At 44.2% G+C, this 18819-nt stretch overlaps 16 non-coding genes across 16 annotated transcripts; 5 read left to right on the top strand and 11 right to left on the bottom strand.

The window, feature by feature from the left end:
• Positions 1 to 336: 336 nt before the first annotated feature.
• Positions 337 to 500, bottom strand: LOC118793736. The gene has a single exon (XR_005005674.1). It is a non-coding gene; the product is annotated as a U1 spliceosomal RNA (small nuclear RNA).
• Positions 501 to 1266: 766 nt separating this feature from the next.
• Positions 1267 to 1385, bottom strand: LOC118793773. Its single transcript, XR_005005709.1, has one exon. It is a non-coding gene; the product is annotated as a 5S ribosomal RNA (ribosomal RNA).
• Positions 1386 to 2819: 1434 nt separating this feature from the next.
• On the top strand, positions 2820 to 2927 carry LOC118793765. The gene has a single exon (XR_005005702.1). It is a non-coding gene; the product is annotated as a U6 spliceosomal RNA (small nuclear RNA).
• Positions 2928 to 3845: 918 nt separating this feature from the next.
• On the bottom strand, positions 3846 to 4009 carry LOC118793735. Its single transcript, XR_005005673.1, has one exon. It is a non-coding gene; the product is annotated as a U1 spliceosomal RNA (small nuclear RNA).
• Positions 4010 to 4776: 767 nt separating this feature from the next.
• LOC118793761 lies at positions 4777 to 4895 on the bottom strand. The gene has a single exon (XR_005005698.1). It is a non-coding gene; the product is annotated as a 5S ribosomal RNA (ribosomal RNA).
• A 1433-nt stretch (positions 4896 to 6328) lies between these two features.
• Positions 6329 to 6436, top strand: LOC118793764. The gene has a single exon (XR_005005701.1). It is a non-coding gene; the product is annotated as a U6 spliceosomal RNA (small nuclear RNA).
• Positions 6437 to 7350: 914 nt separating this feature from the next.
• Positions 7351 to 7514, bottom strand: LOC118793734. The gene has a single exon (XR_005005672.1). It is a non-coding gene; the product is annotated as a U1 spliceosomal RNA (small nuclear RNA).
• A 766-nt stretch (positions 7515 to 8280) lies between these two features.
• Positions 8281 to 8399, bottom strand: LOC118793749. The gene has a single exon (XR_005005687.1). It is a non-coding gene; the product is annotated as a 5S ribosomal RNA (ribosomal RNA).
• A 1434-nt stretch (positions 8400 to 9833) lies between these two features.
• On the top strand, positions 9834 to 9941 carry LOC118793763. Its single transcript, XR_005005700.1, has one exon. It is a non-coding gene; the product is annotated as a U6 spliceosomal RNA (small nuclear RNA).
• A 908-nt stretch (positions 9942 to 10849) lies between these two features.
• Positions 10850 to 11013, bottom strand: LOC118793733. The gene has a single exon (XR_005005671.1). It is a non-coding gene; the product is annotated as a U1 spliceosomal RNA (small nuclear RNA).
• Positions 11014 to 11780: 767 nt separating this feature from the next.
• LOC118793738 lies at positions 11781 to 11899 on the bottom strand. Its single transcript, XR_005005676.1, has one exon. It is a non-coding gene; the product is annotated as a 5S ribosomal RNA (ribosomal RNA).
• Positions 11900 to 13332: 1433 nt separating this feature from the next.
• LOC118793762 lies at positions 13333 to 13440 on the top strand. The gene has a single exon (XR_005005699.1). It is a non-coding gene; the product is annotated as a U6 spliceosomal RNA (small nuclear RNA).
• A 914-nt stretch (positions 13441 to 14354) lies between these two features.
• LOC118793732 lies at positions 14355 to 14518 on the bottom strand. The gene has a single exon (XR_005005670.1). It is a non-coding gene; the product is annotated as a U1 spliceosomal RNA (small nuclear RNA).
• A 767-nt stretch (positions 14519 to 15285) lies between these two features.
• LOC118793730 lies at positions 15286 to 15404 on the bottom strand. Its single transcript, XR_005005669.1, has one exon. It is a non-coding gene; the product is annotated as a 5S ribosomal RNA (ribosomal RNA).
• Positions 15405 to 16824: 1420 nt separating this feature from the next.
• On the top strand, positions 16825 to 16932 carry LOC118793760. Its single transcript, XR_005005697.1, has one exon. It is a non-coding gene; the product is annotated as a U6 spliceosomal RNA (small nuclear RNA).
• Positions 16933 to 17847: 915 nt separating this feature from the next.
• On the bottom strand, positions 17848 to 18019 carry LOC118793737. The gene has a single exon (XR_005005675.1). It is a non-coding gene; the product is annotated as a U1 spliceosomal RNA (small nuclear RNA).
• Between the last annotated feature and the right edge of the window lie 800 nt (positions 18020 to 18819).

Raw genomic sequence — 18819 nt, 5'->3', positions numbered from 1 at the left:
CTGTGCTGCAGTAATAACTCCACTACCAACTCCTATTAATTCTGTAGTTATTCCAGTGGTGGGAAAATCCAAATGTGTTAGGGTGATTGCAGCTCCTGTATCTACTAACCAATTGTCACAGTGGTCTCTAACTGTAACTTCAATACTGCGTCTGTCAGGAGTGGAGCGCGAACAAGAACAAGAAATCAACACAGCATCACCTATGCAAGAATGCATACATCAGCTCTTTCCTGTACTGCGTTTTGTGTTTCTTTTTATTTTTATTTTTTGGTTCCTTGGAATTTAAATTCAGCATGGCAGATAAGCATTAAAGATGTGTTTTTGAACAAGAAAAATCAGGGGAGAGCGCGAACGCAGTCCCCCACTACAAGAAATTATGCAGACGAGATTCCCACATTTGGGGAATTTGCAGGGGTCAACACAGCCGGAGTGCAATGACTGAGTCTCACCCTGGGTGAACCACCTTGTTGATCATGGTATCTCCCCTGCCAGGTAAGTATGAATTGCATAGCACAACCAAAAGGGCGTCATCCTACTTAATGCACTTTACACCCACGGTTGCCACGTCCTGCAAGTGGCCTGCGCAGCGCCACAAGAGTATGGCTAATGGAAAGACCTCATTATTCCTTTTTGTAGTGAAAATGCCGCTAGATTTTTTATTTAATGGCGATACTCCTATCAATACCGTTCTACTGGCACATAATTCTACACTGTCCATTTCCGTATTCAACAGGAGATGCTTACGCGGGAGACAGAAATTGCTATGAATGCCATACGCGCGAAAGAAAAAAAGAGGGGAAAAGGCCCCTCGATGACACTCCGATCTACGGAGTGCAATTGCATTACTTGTAAAAAAAAAAAAAAAGAAAAACACAAACACACAAACACAACACGATCATCACAGCAAGTGTAATAATGTCCCTGCATTCCCCTCCGTGTTTCCCAGGCTGAAATATGAACGCTCAGTTCTGGAGCGCCCTCACCCGTTTCACTGCACCACAGACAGTCTTCGCTTTTTTATTTTAATTATTTTTTTTAAAACTCACTGGGGACTATGTCGGCGAGCTCTTTCAGACAGATTCAGAGCCTCCAGATGAAGAAAATGTATAGGTCTATTTCCGGGCTGGGGTCGTCTGCCCTTCTTTAGATCACCTTAACTTAAGTGTACATGATTGTACCAAAAGACAAATAAATAGACGCTGAATGGAACGAGTTATAAGAGAAATGTGTGTTTGCGGTCAAATAGCGCCTCCTGTGGAGGCAAAAAGCTTACAGCACCTGGTATTCCCAGGCGGTCTCCCATCCAAGTACTAACCAGGCCCGACCCTGCTTAGCTTCCGAGATCGGACGAGATCGGGCGTGTTCAGGGTGGTATGGCCGTAAGCGAAAGCTGCTTCTTCAAATAGCCCTCTCATACATGTCCCGTTGAATTTCAGCACGACGTCTTATGGATTTCACCATACATTTGCTGCCGTTTATGTCATCCGTGTCGTTGTGGAAGCCTGGAGGTTCATCCAACACAATCTTCACAGCAAGTGTAATAATTTCTTTAAGTGGAAAGCGCTCTTGGTCGAAATCCAGCCATACGACAGACTAGTCCACTTCATTCTTAGCTCTATACTCACTTTGATACTACACTCACTTTCCATTGCGCTGTAAAATGCAGGCGCAGCGCAAGTTACATTCTCCTTTTTCATCTTCAGTCATGTTACTGATACAAGGATATAAACAAAAACATACACATTATCAAATGATCTAATTGGGCAAAACAAACAACAAAAATATTGCAGCGATTACTAATTCATGCAGTGAGCAAAAAACGAGGATAAACAACAAATCAATACAACATCCCCTTTGTAAGAGCGCACACGTCAGCTCGTTGCTGTCTACAGGTTTTTTTTTTTTTTTTTTTTTTACTTTCAACAGAGCATCACGGATAAGCATTGAACATCTGTTTCTGAGTGTTACGACCCCCTGCTTCCCCTGTAGTTCCTGTGATGGCCACGCAGAGGTTGCAGGCCGCGGTGGGAACTGTTGATTGCTTTTTAGTAACACCTGGCGTCGGGGTGAGCTATATGACCGTGAGCGCGCCTCTCTCTGGGGCTCGTCGCATTGCGCATGCCCTCTCCTCACACACGCACCTGTCTACTCCACCTACAGACACGCACCCATTCATTCCCCTAGACATATTCTTTTCTTACTTTCTCTTTTAGTAACTTTAACAAATTTATTCTTTGTTTGAAAGTCAGTCCTGTTGTCTGCCTCCCTTTTTTATGCTGCGGTCCGACGAGCCGGTCGTAACACTGAGCATGAAAAATCAGGGGAGAGCGCGAACGCAGTGGCGCACTACCAGACATCATGCAGTCGAGATTCCCACATTTGGGGAATTCGCAGGGGCCAGCGCAGCCCGAGTGCAATGACTGTTTAAATGGTGTCTGTTGCATGGAAAGCCTACTTCATACTCTCCGAAAACAGTCGTGGCTAAAAATCTGTGGGGGCGGGTCTAATGTTGACATCCGCCAACAGTGATGATTACGGACCAATCGAATTTGCATTTTTACCTGGCCTGATGCCACCTAAGGTATCCCGGTGTCTAATATTACGCAATTACTGTAATAAGTGGAAAATGGAGAAATCGAGTGAATGAAGAAAAAGAGAACTAGAGCGCAAAAAGGTACTGAGGAGGAGGAATGTAACATGAAGTTTGCTGCATCGCTCTGATAGAGCTGAGAAAGGCTGGAAACAACATCTGTTTACAAGTAACCATGAATGGTAGCTGATGGCCAACAACGGCCTTCATATACCTGATGTACGAGGTCCTGCTCGCTACGACAGCACATATAGTAACATTGGAAGGATACAGAGAAGATTAGCATGGCCCCTGGCGCGAGGATAACACGCAAAATCGTGAAGCGTTCCATGTTCTTGAAAGTCACATGACCACAGTATGACATCTTTTGGGGGAAACAAGAAAATCCTTCCATTAACTGTTTTGCACACGGGACTTATTTTCAAACACATCGCCTGAAACTGTGGACTAAATACGTCTTGTTTCAAGAGAGAAATAAATTCACGCTGAAGGGAAAGAGTAATAACTGAAATCTGTGTTTGTGGTCAAATAGCGCCTCCTTTCGAGGGAAAAAATTCACATAAGCGAGTATTCTCGGGGAGGGGGGGGGGTTCTCCCATCCAAGTACTCAGCACACCCAACCATGCTTAGTTTCTGAGATAGGGCGTGTTCAGCGTGGTATGGCCGTAAGGGACGCCTACTTCTTCAAACAGCACTCTCATACGTGTCCCTTTGAATTTCAGCACGACGTCTTATGGATTTCACCGTACACTTAGTGCCGTTTATGTCATCACCCAAGCCTGAACGTTCATCCAACACAATGATCACAGCAAGTGTAATAATTTCCTTAAGTGGAAAGCGCTCTTGTTCTAAATCCAGCCATACGACAGACTAGTAGGCTCTTAGCTCTGTACTCGCTTTGATACTACACTCACTTTCCATTGCGCTGTAAAATGGAGGCGCAGCGCAAGTTACGTTCTCCTTTTAGATCGTCGTTCATGTTACTGACACAAGAATATAAACAAAACGCACACATTTTCAAATTACCATATTGGCGGGGGGACACAGAGTATTGCAGCGATTAATAATTCATGCAGTGAGCATTAAACAAGGTTAAACAAGAAATCAACACAGCATCACCTATGCAAGAATGCATACATCAGCTCTTTGCTGTACTGCGTTTTGTGTTTCTTTTTATTTTTATTTTTTGGTTCCTTGGAATTTAAATTCAGCATGGCAGATGAGCATTGAAGATGTGTTTTTGAACAAGAAAAATCAGGGGAGAGCGCGAACGCAGTCCCCCACTACCAGAAATTATGCAGTCGAGATTCCCACATTTGGGGAATTCGCAGGGGTCAACACAGCCGGAGTGCAATGACTGAGTCTCACCCTGGGTGAACCACCTTGTTGATCATGGTATCTCCCCTGCCAGGTAAGTATGAATTGCATAGCACAACCAAAAGGGCGTCATCCTACTTAATGCACTTTACACCCACGGTTGCCACGTCCTGCAAGTGGCCTGCGCAGCGCCACAAGAGTATGGCTAATGGAAAGACCTCATTATTCCTTTTTGTAGTGAAAATGCCGCTGGATTTTTTATTTAATGGCGATACTCCTATCAATACCGTTCTACTGGCACATAATTCTACACTGTCCATTTCCGTATTCAACAGGAGATGCTTACGCGGGAGACAGAAATTGCTATGAATGCCATACGCGCGAAAGAAAAAAAGAGGGGAAAAGGCCCCTCGATGACACTCCGATCTACGGAGTGCAATTGCATTACTTGTAAAAAAAAAAAAAAAAGAAAAACACAAACACACAAACACAACACGATCATCACAGCAAGTGTAATAATGTCCCTGCATTCCCCTCCGTGTTTCCCAGGCTGAAATATGAACGCTCAGTTCTGGAGCGCCCTCACCCGTTTCACTGCACCACAGACAGTCTTCGCTTTTTTATTTTAATTATTTTTTTTAAAACTCACTGGGGACTATGTCGGCGAGCTCTTTCAGACAGATTCAGAGCCTCCAGATGAAGAAAATGTATAGGTCTATTTCCGGGCTGGGGTCGTCTGCCCTTCTTTAGATCACCTTAACTTAAGTGTACATGATTGTACCAAAAGACAAATAAATAGACGCTGAATGGAACGAGTTATAAGAGAAATGTGTGTTTGCGGTCAAATAGCGCCTCCTGTGGAGGCAAAAAGCTTACAGCACCTGGTATTCCCAGGCGGTCTCCCATCCAAGTACTAACCAGGCCCGACCCTGCTTAGCTTCCGAGATCGGACGAGATCGGGCGTGTTCAGGGTGGTATGGCCGTAAGCGAAAGCTGCTTCTTCAAATAGCCCTCTCATACATGTCCCGTTGAATTTCAGCACGACGTCTTATGGATTTCACCATACATTTGCTGCCGTTTATGTCATCCGTGTCGTTGTGGAAGCCTGGAGGTTCATCCAACACAATCTTCACAGCAAGTGTAATAATTTCCTTAAGTGGAAAGCGCTCTTGCTCGAAATCCAGCCATACGACAGACTAGTCCACTTCATTCTTAGCTCTATACTCACTTTGATACTACACTCACTTTCCATTGCGCTGTAAAATGCAGGCGCAGCGCAAGTTACATTCTCCTTTTTCATCTTCAGTCATGTTACTGATACAAGGATATAAACAAAAACATACACATTATCAAATGATCTAATTGGGCAAAACAAACAACAAAAATATTGCAGCGATTACTAATTCATGCAGTGAGCAAAAAACGAGGATAAACAACAAATCAATACAACATCCCCTTTGTAAGAGCGCACACGTCAGCTCGTTGCTGTCTACAGGTTTTTTTTTTTTTTTTTTTTTAATTTAAACAGAGCATCACGGATAAGCATTGAACATCTGTTTCTGAGTGTTACGACCCCCTGCTTCCCCTGTAGTTCCTGTGATGGCCACGCAGAGGTTGCAGGCCGCGGTGGGAACTGTTGATTGCTTTTTAGTAACACCTGGCGTCGGGGTGAGCTATATGACCGTGAGCGCGCCTCTCTCTGGGGCTCGTCGCATTGCGCATGCCCTCTCCTCACACACGCACCTGTCTACTCCACCTACAGACACGCACCCATTCATTCCCCTAGACATATTCTTTTCTTACTTTCTCTTTTAGTAACTTTAACAAATTTATTCTTTGTTTGAAAGTCAGTCCTGTTGTCTGCCTCCCTTTTTTATGCTGCGGTCCGACGAGCCGGTCGTAACACTGAGCATGAAAAATCAGGGGAGAGCGCGAACGCAGTGGCGCACTACCAGACATCATGCAGTCGAGATTCCCACATTTGGGGAATTCGCAGGGGCCAGCGCAGCCCGAGTGCAATGACTGTTTAAATGGTGTCTGTTGCATGGAAAGCCTACTTCATACTCTCCGAAAACAGTCGTGGCTAAAAATCTGTGGGGGCGGGTCTAATGTTGACATCCGCCAACAGTGATGATTACGGACCAATCGAATTTGCATTTTTACCTGGCCTGATGCCACCTAAGGTATCCCGGTGTCTAATATTACGCAATTACTGTAATAAGTGGAAAATGGAGAAATCGAGTGAATGAAGAAAAAGAGAACTAGAGCGCAAAAAGGTACTGAGGAGGAGGAATGTAACATGAAGTTTGCTGCATCGCTCTGATAGAGCTGAGAAAGGCTGGAAACAACATCTGTTTACAAGTAACCATGAATGGTAGCTGATGGCCAACAACGGCCTTCATATACCTGATGTACGAGGTCCTGCTCGCTACGACAGCACATATAGTAACATTGGAAGGATACAGAGAAGATTAGCATGGCCCCTGGCGCGAGGATAACACGCAAAATCGTGAAGCGTTCCATGTTCTTGAAAGTCACATGACCACAGTATGACATCTTTTGGGGGAAACAAGAAAATCCTTCCATTAACTGTTTTGCACACGGGACTTATTTTCAAACACATCGCCTGAAACTGTGGACTAAATACGTCTTGTTTCAAGAGAGAAATAAATTCACGCTGAAGGGAAAGAGTAATAACTGAAATCTGTGTTTGTGGTCAAATAGCGCCTCCTTTCGAGGGAAAAAATTCACATAAGCGAGTATTCTCGGGGAGGGGGGTTCTCCCATCCAAGTACTCAGCACACCCAACCATGCTTAGTTTCTGAGATAGGGCGTGTTCAGCGTGGTATGGCCGTAAGGGACGCCTACTTCTTCAAACAGCACTCTCATACGTGTCCCTTTGAATTTCAGCACGACGTCTTATGGATTTCACCGTACACTTAGTGCCGTTTATGTCATCACCCAAGCCTGAACGTTCATCCAACACAATGATCACAGCAAGTGTAATAATTTCCTTAAGTGGAAAGCGCTCTTGTTCTAAATCCAGCCATACGACAGACTAGTAGGCTCTTAGCTCTGTACTCGCTTTGATACTACACTCACTTTCCATTGCGCTGTAAAATGGAGGCGCAGCGCAAGTTACGTTCTCCTTTTAGATCGTCGTTCATGTTACTGACACAAGAATATAAACAAAACGCACACATTTTCAAATTACCATATTGGCGGGGGGACACAGAGTATTGCAGCGATTAATAATTCATGCAGTGAGCATTAAACAAGGTTAAACAAGAAATCAACACAGCATCACCTATGCAAGAATGCATACATCAGCTCTTTGCTGTACTGCGTTTTGTGTTTCTTTTTATTTTTATTTTTTGGTTCCTTGGAATTTAAATTCAGCATGGCAGATAAGCATTGAAGATGTGTTTTTGAACAAGAAAAATCAGGGGAGAGCGCGAACGCAGTCCCCCACTACCAGAAATTATGCAGTCGAGATTCCCACATTTGGGGAATTCGCAGGGGTCAACACAGCCGGAGTGCAATGACTGAGTCTCACCCTGGGTGAACCACCTTGTTGATCATGGTATCTCCCCTGCCAGGTAAGTATGAATTGCATAGCACAACCAAAAGGGCGTCATCCTACTTAATGCACTTTACACCCACGGTTGCCACGTCCTGCAAGTGGCCTGCGCAGCGCCACAAGAGTATGGCTAATGGAAAGACCTCATTATTCCTTTTTGTAGTGAAAATGCCGCTGGATTTTTTATTTAATGGCGATACTCCTATCAATACCGTTCTACTGGCACATAATTCTACACTGTCCATTTCCGTATTCAACAGGAGATGCTTACGCGGGAGACAGAAATTGCTATGAATGCCATACGCGCGAAAGAAAAAAAGAGGGGAAAAGGCCCCTCGATGACACTCCGATCTACGGAGTGCAATTGCATTACTTGTAAAAAAAAAAAAAAAGAAAAACACAAACACACAAACACAACACGATCATCACAGCAAGTGTAATAATGTCCCTGCATTCCCCTCCGTGTTTCCCAGGCTGAAATATGAACGCTCAGTTCTGGAGCGCCCTCACCCGTTTCACTGCACCACAGACAGTCTTCGCTTTTTTATTTTAATTATTTTTTTTAAAACTCACTGGGGACTATGTCGGCGAGCTCTTTCAGACAGATTCAGAGCCTCCAGATGAAGAAAATGTATAGGTCTATTTCCGGGCTGGGGTCGTCTGCCCTTCTTTAGATCACCTTAACTTAAGTGTACATGATTGTACCAAAAGACAAATAAATAGACGCTGAATGGAACGAGTTATAAGAGAAATGTGTGTTTGCGGTCAAATAGCGCCTCCTGTGGAGGCAAAAAGCTTACAGCACCTGGTATTCCCAGGCGGTCTCCCATCCAAGTACTAACCAGGCCCGACCCTGCTTAGCTTCCGAGATCGGACGAGATCGGGCGTGTTCAGGGTGGTATGGCCGTAAGCGAAAGCTGCTTCTTCAAATAGCCCTCTCATACATGTCCCGTTGAATTTCAGCACGACGTCTTATGGATTTCACCATACATTTGCTGCCGTTTATGTCATCCGTGTCGTTGTGGAAGCCTGGAGGTTCATCCAACACAATCTTCACAGCAAGTGTAATAATTTCTTTAAGTGGAAAGCGCTCTTGGTCGAAATCCAGCCATACGACAGACTAGTCCACTTCATTCTTAGCTCTATACTCACTTTGATACTACACTCACTTTCCATTGCGCTGTAAAATGCAGGCGCAGCGCAAGTTACATTCTCCTTTTTCATCTTCAGTCATGTTACTGATACAAGGATATAAACAAAAACATACACATTATCAAATGATCTAATTGGGCAAAACAAACAACAAAAATATTGCAGCGATTACTAATTCATGCAGTGAGCAAAAAACGAGGATAAACAACAAATCAATACAACATCCCCTTTGTAAGAGCGCACACGTCAGCTCGTTGCTGTCTACAGGTTTTTTTTTTTTTTTTTTTTTTACTTTCAACAGAGCATCACGGATAAGCATTGAACATCTGTTTCTGAGTGTTACGACCCCCTGCTTCCCCTGTAGTTCCTGTGATGGCCACGCAGAGGTTGCAGGCCGCGGTGGGAACTGTTGATTGCTTTTTAGTAACACCTGGCGTCGGGGTGAGCTATATGACCGTGAGCGCGCCTCTCTCTGGGGCTCGTCGCATTGCGCATGCCCTCTCCTCACACACGCACCTGTCTACTCCACCTACAGACACGCACCCATTCATTCCCCTAGACATATTCTTTTCTTACTTTCTCTTTTAGTAACTTTAACAAATTTATTCTTTGTTTGAAAGTCAGTCCTGTTGTCTGCCTCCCTTTTTTATGCTGCGGTCCGACGAGCCGGTCGTAACACTGAGCATGAAAAATCAGGGGAGAGCGCGAACGCAGTGGCGCACTACCAGACATCATGCAGTCGAGATTCCCACATTTGGGGAATTCGCAGGGGCCAGCGCAGCCCGAGTGCAATGACTGTTTAAATGGTGTCTGTTGCATGGAAAGCCTACTTCATACTCTCCGAAAACAGTCGTGGCTAAAAATCTGTGGGGGCGGGTCTAATGTTGACATCCGCCAACAGTGATGATTACGGACCAATCGAATTTGCATTTTTACCTGGCCTGATGCCACCTAAGGTATCCCGGTGTCTAATATTACGCAATTACTGTAATAAGTGGAAAATGGAGAAATCGAGTGAATGAAGAAAAAGAGAACTAGAGCGCAAAAAGGTACTGAGGAGGAGGAATGTAACATAAAGTTTGCTGCATCGCTCTGATAGAGCTGAGAAAGGCTGGAAACAACATCTGTTTACAAGTAACCATGAATGGTAGCTGATGGTCAACAACGGCCTTCATATACCTGATGTACGAGGTCCTGCTCGCTACGACAGCACATATAGTAACATTGGAAGGATACAGAGAAGATTAGCATGGCCCCTGGCGCGAGGATAACACGCAAAATCGTGAAGCGTTCCATGTTCTTGAAAGTCACATGACCACAGTATGACATCTTTTGGGGGAAACAAGAAAATCCTTCCATTAACTGTTTTGCACACGGGACTTATTTTCAAACACATCGCCTGAAACTGTGGACTAAATACGTCTTGTTTCAAGAGAGAAATAAATTCACGCTGAAGGGAAAGAGTAATAACTGAAATCTGTGTTTGTGGTCAAATAGCGCCTCCTGTCGAGGGAAAAAATTCACATAAGCGAGTATTCTCGGGGAGGGGGGTTCTCCCATCCAAGTACTCAGCACACCCAACCATGCTTAGTTTCTGAGATAGGGCGTGTTCAGCGTGGTATGGCCGTAAGGGACGCCTACTTCTTCAAACAGCACTCTCATACGTGTCCCTTTGAATTTCAGCACGACGTCTTATGGATTTCACCGTACACTTAGTGCCGTTTATGTCATCACCCAAGCCTGAACGTTCATCCAACACAATGATCACAGCAAGTGTAATAATTTCCTTAAGTGGAAAGCGCTCTTGTTCTAAATCCAGCCATACGACAGACTAGTAGGCTCTTAGCTCTGTACTCGCTTTGATACTACACTCACTTTCCATTGCGCTGTAAAATGGAGGCGCAGCGCAAGTTACGTTCTCCTTTTAGATCGTCGTTCATGTTACTGACACAAGAATATAAACAAAACGCACACATTTTCAAATTACCATATTGGCGGGGGGACACAGAGTATTGCAGCGATTAATAATTCATGCAGTGAGCATTAAACAAGGTTAAACAAGAAATCAACACAGCATCACCTATGCAAGAATGCATACATCAGCTCTTTGCTGTACTGCGTTTTGTGTTTCTTTTTATTTTTAGGTTCCTTGGAATTTAAATTCAGCATGGCAGATAAGCATTGAAGATGTGTTTTTGAACAAGAAAAATCAGGGGAGAGCGCGAACGCAGTCCCCCACTACCAGAAATTATGCAGTCGAGATTCCCACATTTGGGGAATTCGCAGGGGTCAACACAGCCGGAGTGCAATGACTGAGTCTCACCCTGGGTGAACCACCTTGTTGATCATGGTATCTCCCCTGCCAGGTAAGTATGAATTGCATAGCACAACCAAAAGGGCGTCATCCTACTTAATGCACTTTACACCCACGGTTGCCACGTCCTGCAAGTGGCCTGCGCAGCGCCACAAGAGTATGGCTAATGGAAAGACCTCATTATTCCTTTTTGTAGTGAAAATGCCGCTGGATTTTTTATTTAATGGCGATACTCCTATCAATACCGTTCTACTGGCACATAATTCTACACTGTCCATTTCCGTATTCAACAGGAGATGCTTACGCGGGAGACAGAAATTGCTATGAATGCCATACGCGCGAAAGAAAAAAAGAGGGGAAAAGGCCCCTCGATGACACTCCGATCTACGGAGTGCAATTGCATTACTTGTAAAAAAAAAAAAAAAAGAAAAACACAAACACACAAACACAACACGATCATCACAGCAAGTGTAATAATGTCCCTGCATTCCCCTCCGTGTTTCCCAGGCTGAAATATGAACGCTCAGTTCTGGAGCGCCCTCACCCGTTTCACTGCACCACAGACAGTCTTCGCTTTTTTATTTTAATTATTTTTTTTAAAACTCACTGGGGACTATGTCGGCGAGCTCTTTCAGACAGATTCAGAGCCTCCAGATGAAGAAAATGTATAGGTCTATTTCCGGGCTGGGGTCGTCTGCCCTTCTTTAGATCACCTTAACTTAAGTGTACATGATTGTACCAAAAGACAAATAAATAGACGCTGAATGGAACGAGTTATAAGAGAAATGTGTGTTTGCGGTCAAATAGCGCCTCCTGTGGAGGCAAAAAGCTTACAGCACCTGGTATTCCCAGGCGGTCTCCCATCCAAGTACTAACCAGGCCCGACCCTGCTTAGCTTCCGAGATCGGACGAGATCGGGCGTGTTCAGGGTGGTATGGCCGTAAGCGAAAGCTGCTTCTTCAAATAGCCCTCTCATACATGTCCCGTTGAATTTCAGCACGACGTCTTATGGATTTCACCATACATTTGCTGCCGTTTATGTCATCCGTGTCGTTGTGGAAGCCTGGAGGTTCATCCAACACAATCTTCACAGCAAGTGTAATAATTTCCTTAAGTGGAAAGCGCTCTTGGTCGAAATCCAGCCATACGACAGACTAGTCCACTTCATTCTTAGCTCTATACTCACTTTGATACTACACTCACTTTCCATTGCGCTGTAAAATGCAGGCGCAGCGCAAGTTACATTCTCCTTTTTCATCTTCAGTCATGTTACTGATACAAGGATATAAACAAAAACATACACATTATCAAATGATCTAATTGGGCAAAACAAACAACAAAAATATTGCAGCGATTACTAATTCATGCAGTGAGCAAAAAACGAGGATAAACAACAAATCAATACAACATCCCCTTTGTAAGAGCGCACACGTCAGCTCGTTGCTGTCTACAGGTTTTTTTTTTTTTTTTTTTTTAATTTAAACAGAGCATCACGGATAAGCATTGAACATCTGTTTCTGAGTGTTACGACCCCCTGCTTCCCCTGTAGTTCCTGTGATGGCCACGCAGAGGTTGCAGGCCGCGGTGGGAACTGTTGATTGCTTTTTAGTAACACCTGGCGTCGGGGTGAGCTATATGACCGTGAGCGCGCCTCTCTCTGGGGCTCGTCGCATTGCGCATGCCCTCTCCTCACACACGCACCTGTCTACTCCACCTACAGACACGCACCCATTCATTCCCCTAGACATATTCTTTTCTTACTTTCTCTTTTAGTAACTTTAACAAATTTATTCTTTGTTTGAAAGTCAGTCCTGTTGTCTGCCTCCCTTTTTTATGCTGCGGTCCGACGAGCCGGTCGTAACACTGAGCATGAAAAATCAGGGGAGAGCGCGAACGCAGTGGCGCACTACCAGACATCATGCAGTCGAGATTCCCACATTTGGGGAATTCGCAGGGGCCAGCGCAGCCCGAGTGCAATGACTGTTTAAATGGTGTCTGTTGCATGGAAAGCCTACTTCATACTCTCCGAAAACAGTCGTGGCTAAAAATCTGTGGGGGCGGGTCTAATGTTGACATCCGCCAACAGTGATGATTACGGACCAATCGAATTTGCATTTTTACCTGGCCTGATGCCACCTAAGGTATCCCGGTGTCTAATATTACGCAATTACTGTAATAAGTGGAAAATGGAGAAATCGAGTGAATGAAGAAAAAGAGAACTAGAGCGCAAAAAGGTACTGAGGAGGAGGAATGTAACATGAAGTTTGCTGCATCGCTCTGATAGAGCTGAGAAAGGCTGGAAACAACATCTGTTTACAAGTAACCATGAATGGTAGCTGATGGCCAACAACGGCCTTCATATACCTGATGTACGAGGTCCTGCTCGCTACGACAGCACATATAGTAACATTGGAAGGATACAGAGAAGATTAGCATGGCCCCTGGCGCGAGGATAACACGCAAAATCGTGAAGCGTTCCATGTTCTTGAAAGTCACATGACCACAGTATGACATCTTTTGGGGGAAACAAGAAAATCCTTCCATTAACTGTTTTGCACACGGGACTTATTTTCAAACACATCGCCTGAAACTGTGGACTAAATACGTCTTGTTTCAAGAGAGAAATAAATTCACGCTGAAGGGAAAGAGTAATAACTGAAATCTGTGTTTGTGGTCAAATAGCGCCTCCTGTCGAGGGAAAAAATTCACATAAGCGAGTATTCTCGGGGAGGGGGGTTCTCCCATCCAAGTACTCAGCACACCCAACCATGCTTAGTTTCTGAGATAGGGCGTGTTCAGCGTGGTATGGCCGTAAGGGACGCCTACTTCTTCAAACAGCACTCTCATACGTGTCCCTTTGAATTTCAGCACGACGTCTTATGGATTTCACCGTACACTTAGTGCCGTTTATGTCATCACCCAAGCCTGAACGTTCATCCAACACAATGATCACAGCAAGTGTAATAATTTCCTTAAGTGGAAAGCGCTCTTGTTCTAAATCCAGCCATACGACAGACTAGTAGGCTCTTAGCTCTGTACTCGCTTTGATACTACACTCACTTTCCATTGCGCTGTAAAATGGAGGCGCAGCGCAAGTTACGTTCTCCTTTTAGATCGTCGTTCATGTTACTGACACAAGAATATAAACAAAACGCACACATTTTCAAATTACCATATTGGCGGGGGGACACAGAGTATTGCAGCGATTAATAATTCATGCAGTGAGCATTAAACAAGGTTAAACAAGAAATCAACACAGCATCACCTATGCAAGAATGCATACATCAGCTCTTTGCTGTACTGCGTTTTGTGTTTCTTTTTATTTTTATTTTTTGGTTCCTTGGAATTTAAATTCAGCATGGCAGATGAGCATTGAAGATGTGTTTTTGAACAAGAAAAATCAGGGGAGAGCGCGAACGCAGTCCCCCACTACCAGAAATTATGCAGTCGAGATTCCCACATTTGGGGAATTCGCAGGGGTCAACACAGCCGGAGTGCAATGACTGAGTCTCACCCTGGGTGAACCACCTTGTTGATCATGGTATCTCCCCTGCCAGGTAAGTATGAATTGCATAGCACAACCAAAAGGGCGTCATCCTACTTAATGCACTTTACACCCACGGTTGCCACGTCCTGCAAGTGGCCTGCGCAGCGCCACAAGAGTATGGCTAATGGAAAGACCTCATTATTCCTTTTTGTAGTGAAAATGCCGCTGGATTTTTTATTTAATGGCGATACTCCTATCAATACCGTTCTACTGGCACATAATTCTACACTGTCCATTTCCGTATTCAACAGGAGATGCTTACGCGGGAGACAGAAATTGCTATGAATGCCATACGCGCGAAAGAAAAAAAGAGGGGAAAAGGCCCCTCGATGACACTCCGATCTACGGAGTGCAATTGCATTACTTGTAAAAAAAAAAAAAAAGAAAAACACAAACACACAAACACAACACGATCATCACAGCAAGTGTAATAATGTCCCTGCATTCCCCTCCGTGTTTCCCAGGCTGAAATATGAACGCTCAGTTCTGGAGCGCCCTCACCCGTTTCACTGCACCACAGACAGTCTTCGCTTTTTTATTTTAATTATTTTTTTTTAAAACTCACTGGGGACTATGTCGGCGAGCTCTTTCAGACAGATTCAGAGCCTCCAGATGAAGAAAATGTATAGGTCTATTTCCGGGCTGGGGTCGTCTGCCCTTCTTTAGATCACCTTAACTTAAGTGTACATGATTGTACCAAAAGACAAATAAATAGACGCTGAATGGAACGAGTTATAAGAGAAATGTGTGTTTGCGGTCAAATAGCGCCTCCTGTGGAGGCAAAAAGCTTACAGCACCTGGTATTCCCAGGCGGTCTCCCATCCAAGTACTAACCAGGCCCGACCCTGCTTAGCTTCCGAGATCGGACGAGATCGGGCGTGTTCAGGGTGGTATGGCCGTAAGCGAAAGCTGCTTCTTCAAATAGCCCTCTCATACATGTCCCGTTGAATTTCAGCACGACGTCTTATGGATTTCACCATACATTTGCTGCCGTTTATGTCATCCGTGTCGTTGTGGAAGCCTGGAGGTTCATCCAACACAATCTTCACAGCAAGTGTAATAATTTCCTTAAGTGGAAAGCGCTCTTGCTCGAAATCCAGCCATACGACAGACTAGTCCACTTCATTCTTAGCTCTATACTCACTTTGATACTACACTCACTTTCCATTGCGCTGTAAAATGCAGGCGCAGCGCAAGTTACATTCTCCTTTTTCATCTTCAGTCATGTTACTGATACAAGGATATAAACAAAAACATACACATTATCAAATGATCTAATTGGGCAAAACAAACAACAAAAATATTGCAGCGATTACTAATTCATGCAGTGAGCAAAAAACGAGGATAAACAACAAATCAATACAACATCCCCTTTGTAAGAGCGCACACGTCAGCTCGTTGCTGTCTACAGGTTTTTTTTTTTTTTTTTTTTTAATTTCAACAGAGCATCACGGATAAGCATTGAACATCTGTTTCTGAGTGTTACGACCCCCTGCTTCCCCTGTAGTTCCTGTGATGGCCACGCAGAGGTTGCAGGCCGCGGTGGGAACTGTTGATTGCTTTTTAGTAACACCTGGCGTCGGGGTGAGCTATATGACCGTGAGCGCGCCTCTCTCTGGGGCTCGTCGCATTGCGCATGCCCTCTCCTCACACACGCACCTGTCTACTCCACCTACAGACACGCACCCATTCATTCCCCTAGACATATTCTTTTCTTACTTTCTCTTTTAGTAACTTTAACAAATTTATTCTTTGTTTGAAAGTCAGTCCTGTTGTCTGCCTCCCTTTTTTATGCTGCGGTCGTAACACTGAGCATGAAAAATCAGGGGAGAGCGCGAACGCAGTGGCGCACTACCAGACATCATGCAGTCGAGATTCCCACATTTGGGGAATTCGCAGGGGCCAGCGCAGCCCGAGTGCAATGACTGTTTAAATGGTGTCTGTTGCATGGAAAGCCTACTTCATACTCTCCGAAAACAGTCGTGGCTAAAAATCTGTGGGGGCGGGTCTAATGTTGACATCCGCCAACAGTGATGATTACGGACCAATCGAATTTGCATTTTTACCTGGCCTGATGCCACCTAAGGTATCCCGGTGTCTAATATTACGCAATTACTGTAATAAGTGGAAAATGGAGAAATCGAGTGAATGAAGAAAAAGAGAACTAGAGCGCAAAAAGGTACTGAGGAGGAGGAATGTAACATGAAGTTTGCTGCATCGCTCTGATAGAGCTGAGAAAGGCTGGAAACAACATCTGTTTACAAGTAACCATGAATGGTAGCTGATGGCCAACAACGGCCTTCATATACCTGATGTACGAGGTCCTGCTCGCTACGACAGCACATATAGTAACATTGGAAGGATACAGAGAAGATTAGCATGGCCCCTGGCGCGAGGATAACACGCAAAATCGTGAAGCGTTCCATGTTCTTGAAAGTCACATGACCACAGTATGACATCTTTTGGGGGAAACAAGAAAATCCTTCCATTAACTGTTTTGCACACGGGACTTATTTTCAAACACATCGCCTGAAACTGTGGACTAAATACGTCTTGTTTCAAGAGAGAAATAAATTCACGCTGAAGGGAAAGAGTAATAACTGAAATCTGTGTTTGTGGTCAAATAGCGCCTCCTGTCGAGGGAAAAAATTCACATAAGCGAGTATTCTCGGGGGGGCGGGGTTCTCCCATCCAAGTACTCAGCACACCCAACCATGCTTAGTTTCTCAGATAGGGCGTGTTCAGCGTGGTATGGCCGTAAGGGACGCCTACTTCTTCAAACAGCACTCTCATACGTGTCCCTTTGAATTTCAGCACGACGTCTTATGGATTTCACCGTACACTTAGTGCCGTTTATGTCATCACCCAAGCCTGAACGTTCATCCAACACAATGATCACAGCAAGTGTAATAATTTCCTTAAGTGGAAAGCGCTCTTGTTCTAAATCCAGCCATACGACAGACTAGTAGGCTCTTAGCTCTGTACTCGCTTTGATACTACACTCACTTTGCATTGCGCTGTAAAATGGAGGCGCAGCGCAAGTTACATTCTCCTTTTAGATCGTCGTTCATGTTACTGACACAAGAATATAAACAAAACGCACACATTTTCAAATTACCATATTGGCGTGGGGACACAGAGTATTGCAGCGATTAATAATTCATGCAGTGAGCATTAAACAAGGTTAAACAAGAAATCAACACAGCATCACCTATGCAAGAATGCATACATCAGCTCTTTGCTGTACTGCGTTTTGTGTTTCTTTTTATTTTTATTTTTTGGTTCCTTGGAATTTAAATTCAGCATGGCAGATAAGCATTGAAGATGTGATTTTGAACAAGAAAAATCAGGGGAGAGCGCGAACGCAGTCCCCCACTACCAGAAATTATGCAGTCGAGATTCCCACATTTGGGGAATTCGCAGGGGTCAACACAGCCGGAGTGCAATGACTGAGTCTCACCCTGGGTGAACCAATTTTCAATTTTTATACACTTTATTTAGTTCATTGCAAAGTGGCATGACAAAAAATTTACAGACATACCTGTACTGTACAGTTCTCAATATGGGTGTTACATTAGCTGACACATTGATGGGGTACAAGTGTGGGTTAAACCGTACATAATAGGAAATACACACGTAGTCAACATGACATTTGTTATACATTACATGAGTAACAACACCAAAAACAATCACCGATATCAATTGTGACACATACAAGTGTGTATAATAAGCAGTAGTACGTTGTAAGCATGATAAACACCTATGCCACAATGCTGACGCTATTCAGTAGAGGGATGTCTGACAAGGGCGCTACATGAACATACAGAAAATACAGAATGTTGGGGAGCACACGAACAAATGCTCCATTGGGGAAGCGGGGGGGGGGGGGGGGGTAAAAACATCAGACAGTACATAACAAGAAATACACTACATTTGCTGTATATTATACAGGTAATATTTCCAATACAAGTACAGAACTCTAGAGGTAGTAAGGTGTAAAACTGAAAAACACAAAGAAACTGGTCATCAAAATACTTGAAAAAGTTCTCACAAGTGTTAACACAATAATAGGGTGCACACGTACACATGTCTCTCTGGGAAAAAGTGAGGTTTCAGAAAAGGGAGGAACATTGGGCAATACATAACATTTGTTGTGTATCATACGGGTAACAGTAAAAGGACAAACGCCAATACCAAGTGTATCGCGCATAAACATGGGGGAAATAAACAAGAATGATGAACATAGATGTTGCCCTGCTTACACTACTCGTTAAAAAGAATTTTGGCTACATGAGGAAAGTGTGAAGCTTTCCATATAT

Source organism: Megalops cyprinoides, chromosome 18, assembly GCF_013368585.1.
Source record: "Megalops cyprinoides isolate fMegCyp1 chromosome 18, fMegCyp1.pri, whole genome shotgun sequence".
Classification (NCBI taxonomy): Eukaryota; Metazoa; Chordata; class Actinopteri; order Elopiformes; family Megalopidae; genus Megalops; species Megalops cyprinoides.
The sequence above is the reverse complement of the archived record's forward strand: the minus strand, read 5'-3'. Positions and strand labels throughout refer to the sequence as shown.